Below are 6000 nucleotides of genomic sequence, written 5' to 3' on the forward strand. Positions count from 1 at the left end.
CATCGCCAAATAAAAAAGGAAAAACAGCGCCCTCTGCTGTTAGAGCAGAATCTATTCTTGAGAGATTAGTCATGGGGTGGCTCTGCATCATTTATGATATTCATTCATATTTGATACAGCCAGAAAATGGAATTAATTCTGCCTTAAAAGTCTTAAGAACAACACTTCCGAGGTCTGAAATCACTGTCCCTAGAGCAACCGTGTTCATGGGAAATGTAGTCTTTGGGTTGTTTGACTCGTTTCTAGCGTTTATTGTGTTACTCTTTCGGTAAATGTGTACATTTCCCCCTTCAGTCGATGCTTCATATCCATATGAATAAAATTGCAGGGTGGTGTGTTTATTTTTCGAACACAGTTCTTATATGAGGCGTTCTAAGATTCTCCAATGAGGATTTCAACACAAAAAATAAAGCCACAAACCAGCGGTACTGCGCCCTCTAGCGGCAGTGACGTCAGGACTTCAGTGCTCTATAAGATAATGAGGCACCTTAGCATGTTAATTAATTATAAAGATGAGGCGTTATAGTGACACACCTCTATATAGGTTACTCCATACTACATTATATTATTAAGTTGGGACCTATATTATTATCTTACAATTTAGCGAGACTAAAAATCGGCGCAATAACTTCAGACCAAACTTCCATTACATTGCACCAACAAAATGATAGTATTCATTTAGGTGAATGCTGGCATACAATGACCATTAAAGGATTGTGATTGTGTCACAGTGAAGTTTGAAGTAATCCTATTTGTGTTTGTGATAACAAGTCAATCATTCTCAAAGCAATTCAAAACAATGCTTTGTCTCATTTTAATGATGACAACTGTTGAAGAAAACAGAATTGTCTTGTTTAGTAATTGTTGTTTTAAGATCGTTTTACGCTAATTAAGAAAGAAACAGTGAGAATTCATGAAATAAGGAGAAACATTTTTTTTTCTCCCAAAGCTGCTTGCAGATGGAAAACAAATGACAAATAAAGCAATCTTGAAAGAAGATTTGACAAGCTAGTTCAGGATTTGACTCCTTGAAATCAATGTTTTATCATTTCAGATTTTATTTAACCACTTCCACCCTGGTGCCCTTATTTTGAATATGTCAACCGACGTTTCGGTCATAGACCTCCTGATGTCCTTTTGATTGGTATGTCATGGTATCAAAGATGCCTGTTTTTGAGTGGGGTAGGGCTTAAATAAGCCCTACTTACAAGTTGGGCTTACTCGTAAGTGAGCAAGTAATTCGTTCTTATACTTAGATTTTAGCAGTGAATAAAATAATAACTCTGAATATCCATAACATCAAACAAACAAACACAATGATTATTGATGCTTTAGTTTATTCATCAGGGACAATGCTAATGTTAACAGGTTACAATAACATGCAGGGCCGCATTAACCGTGGAACTTAGTGGAACTTGTGTTCCACGGCCCGCAGCCTGCAGGGCCCTGTGAGAATGATAGACAGTTTAGACACTGTAGTTATAGCAGAAACAGACTGTTGGAAAGGCTGTGCTGTGCCCTGTGTCTGTGCAGTGTGACTGTCAGCGCCGCTCGTGCTGGCGGTGGCACATGCACCGAACGCACGTGCGGTGCGCGTTCATTCGCTGGGCGCGCGAACGCACCCGATATTGTCCGATTAATGTTGAGGGGGGGACTTTGATTTTGTGTTGTTCCACGGCCCTGAGGGGTCTTAATGCGGCCCTGATAACATGAAACATGTGTTGCATACAGGATTTATTACTCCTGTCCAGTGGTGTAAAGTAACTAAGTACATTTACTCAAGTACTGTACTTAAGTACAATTTTTAGGTACTTTTACTTTACTGGAGTATTTCCAATTGTCTATACTTTTACTTCTACTCCACTACATCTCGGAGGCAAATATTGTACTTTTACTACAATTATTTGAAAACTTTAGTTACTAGTTACTTTGCAGATATACATTATTACATTATAAAACCTACATTAACCACTTTAGCCTTATTTTATACCTAGGCTATTAGAAAATAGCCGATCTACAAGCTCACAACGCGTCGCATCGCGACGCGTTGTGAGCTTGTAGATCTGCTATTTTCAAACATTTTAGTACTTTTACTTTTGGTACTTTAAGTACAGTTTGATACCAATTCTTTTGTACTTTTACTCAAGTAAATTTTGAATTCCGGACTTTTACTTGTAACGGAGTAGTTCTACATTGCAGTATTGATACTTTTACTTAAGAAAAACATTCGAGTACTTTTCCACCACTGCTCCTGTCCCTGCTGCACTTTCTACTCTTACTTATCCTCAAAATCCGACTTTGTCGACTCTCCTTGTTTAGTTTTTTTTGGCATAGCCTTTCCGTCATCTGTTTTGCAACGGCCCGCCACAACGTCGCTTTGAGGTGATTGACATTTGAAACATTCTATTGTCCCGGACTTTAGGCATCTGTATATATTTCCAAGGCCCACGGATTCACGCAGGTTGGACAGTGATTCCCCTCTGTGTTCTTTGAGCACTTGTGAGGTTCCTGGCCAGTTACTGGCGTGAAGGCCTTGCTGAAGACCACGGCATGCACACTGCTGATTCAAACAGAAGCTTTTAATGCTCTCCAGGATGTTATATCCTTTTTTTTTGTTAGTACAGGTGGTCCAGCAGGGAGAGTTGTGTGTGTAGAACAGCATCAATTTCTTACTGCCTTTGTTACGTAGCAAAGACATACCATCTGCATTCAACACGCGGTGTTCAGAGTGCACGTCGAACCTGACTGGCTTGCTTGCACCTTCTGTTTTGACTTGATCTAGCAGGGGTTTGGCTGCAATCACGTATTCGCCTGAGTAGACCAGCTTTTCATTCAGACCATCTCTAACACTAGTCCATGGGTCTTTCTGGAAGACTGCTCCCAATTGAGGATTATCTGCTTCGTCGAGAGGTACATTGATGGCCACAGCATACTGATTGTCATGTCTCTCCGTTCTGGAGAGACATAGAGAGAGAGAGAGAGAGAGAGGGAGAGAAAGAGAGAGAGAGAGAGAGAGAGAGAGAGAGAGAGAGAGAGAGAGAGAGAGAGAGAGAGAGAGAGAGAGAGAGAGAGAGAGAGAGAGAGAGAGAGGGACTCAGACAGACAGACAGACAGACAGACAGATAGACAGACAGACAGACAGACAGAAAGACAGACAGACAGACAGACAGACAGACAGACAGACAGACAGACAGACAGACAGACAGACAGACAGACAGACAGACAGACAGACAGACAGACAGACAGACAGACAGACAGACAGACAGACAGACAGACAGACTTGAGTAAAAGTACAAAAGTATTGGTATCAAAATGTACTTAAAGTACCAAAAGTAGAAAGTACTCATTGTGCAGAATGTCCCATTTCACAAGTTCAAAATGTATAAAAATCTTTTGAACATAGCAGATCTACAAGCTCACAATGAGTCGCGATGCAACAAATGGCCGAAATATATATAGGGCTGAAGTGATTAATGAAGTGATTATGTTTTGTGATAATAATCTAAATCTGCAAAGTAACTAGAACCTAAAGCCATCAAATAAATGTAGTGGAGTAAAACTACAATATTTGCCTCTGAGAAGTAGTGGAGTAGAAGTAACAAATACTGAAAATTGGAAATACTCCGGTAAAGTAAATATACCTCAACATTGTACTTAAGTACAGTACTTTAGTAAATGCACTTAGTTACTTTACACCACTGGTAACAATAGCAGTATTAGTAAAAATAGTAACAGTAGTAGGATAGTATTAGGAATGGTTACTACGATTACTATTATGTTGTGTTTGTGATATATATGTATTATATTGTTATTTTGGCAAGAAATAGACCCCACCAACACATCAGTGCAATGGTTCTCAGAGTGGGTGCAATGGCACCCTAGGGTGCCGTGATTCAAGTCCATGGGTGCCGCATAATACTTTGATCATATTTGGAATTCATCACTAAACAGACTGAGTTGCACTGTACTTGGTGCGTTCTTTTTCCATCTACACCAAATCACTTCGCGCTCACAGCGCAGAATGTTCCCCCCAGAATTGGGATGCTGGAGTTCAAGTGGTTAAAGGGATATTTCACTTTGAAAAAAATGTTGGGTCATTTTATTTTCTACTCAGGCTTTTGTGAGCACCCCAGACAATTTTTAAAGGTTCTATGACATTCATTTTCACTTTTTTTATTTTTAGTTTTTTGGGGGGTTTTATGACCTCAATTACACCCAAAAGAACTTTGAACATTCAGTGGATTTACTGTGGTTTAATAATTAGGCTGAAAAGTAATCTGGGATTGGCCTCTGTACTTTGATGTCATAGTCAATTAATCCAGCCCTCTCTCCTCCCCGCCCATCCCCTCCCCTAGCCTTTCCTTTTGGGGGGGGGGTGGAGCAGAGGCGATGATTGACAGGCAAAAACCCTCAACAGCGACACCCGCAGGCATTGCAGTTGACATTGCAGTTGAAAAGGCTTTAGAAATGTGAGAGAAAAACACCTGCAATGGATCACTGGAGTGGAATTTTCAGTTAAAACTTATTATACACGTTTGAAGGACCATGACAAAGACTTTTAATGTGTTGTAAAACTGAATGTCATGAAACCTTTAAGTTGCTTGATTCAGTATTTAGATATTTGATATTCATTTTATCAGACACGCCCCCTTCCTATACTATTCCATTATAACTTCAAACTCTATTTTTAACTTGTTCTTGGTTCTGGTGACTCATCCTGCCCTCCTAATACGTGAGGAGGCCATGTTTTATCGATAACTTTTTTCATTTATTTAATTTCTTTTTTTTATTGTGTTTAATTTTTTTCATTTTCCCAAAAATATATAAAAATAATAAATGAAAAAAGTAATTGAAAAGACACAGTCTCCTCACATATTAGAAGGACAATATCAGTCACCAGAACCAAGGACAGGTGTTTTTGGTTAATCTAACATGTTAAAAATGGAGTTTGAAGTTATATTGGGTTTGTATAGGTGTCTGATAAAATGAATATCAAATGTCTAAATACTGAATCAAGCACCTTAAAAACTGTCTGGGGGGTTCACAAAAGCCTGAGTAGACGATAAAATTACCTAACATTTTTTTTAAAGTGAAATATCCCTTTAACCACTTGAACCCCAGCATCCCAATTCTGGGGGGGGGGGGGGGGGGGACATTCTGCTACAATAAAATGACCACATTTCTTTTTTGAAAGTGAAATAACCCTTTAAATACCAAGTATGAAGTTATTTTCAAACTAATAATATGACATAAATGGTGCTGTGACAATGTATTTCAGGGGTGCCGTGGATGAAGAAAGTTATTTACAGGAGTTGCCAAAACAAGAGTGAGAACAACTGTATTAGTGAAATTACAGACAAATCCTGTTTGAAGGACATTGTTTAAAAAAAAACTTTTGGGGTTATATAGTCTTTAACCCATTAAGACCGGGAAAGCATCTTCGATTTGAACCATTATCTGATACTTTGGCTATTCAAAAATAGCAGATATACAAGCTCATAGCGCAGCACCGAGTGTCGCGCTATGAGCTTGTAGATCTGCTATTTTTTTTAAAAACATGAAAATGTGTGTGCAAATCTTTGAACATATAGTTAGTTAGTATATATAACTATATATAGTTATATATATAGTTTTTAGAAAAAACCTATGTTGCTATAATCAGTGGTTCTCAAACTGTTTCATGTCAAGGACCCCCACTGCTATTTTTTAATAGCAAAATGTAAGTTTTTATAACAGTAGGAGTATAAGTAGGAAAAATAGTAATAGTAGCTGTAGTAGTAGTATTAATACTAGCAGTAACTATAAATAAATAATTTATACTTACTTGTAATTCTTCCAGACTTCAGTCATGATGGTTTGCAGTTGTTCTTCACGTGTCACAGCCTCCACCCTACATCCAGGAGAGACACACACACACACACACACACACACACACACACACACACACACACACACACACACACACACACACACACACACACACACACACACACACACACA

Source organism: Gymnoscopelus braueri, assembly GCF_963280865.1.
Source record: "Gymnoscopelus braueri genome assembly, chromosome: 11".
Taxonomy (NCBI): Eukaryota; Metazoa; Chordata; class Actinopteri; order Myctophiformes; family Myctophidae; genus Gymnoscopelus; species Gymnoscopelus braueri.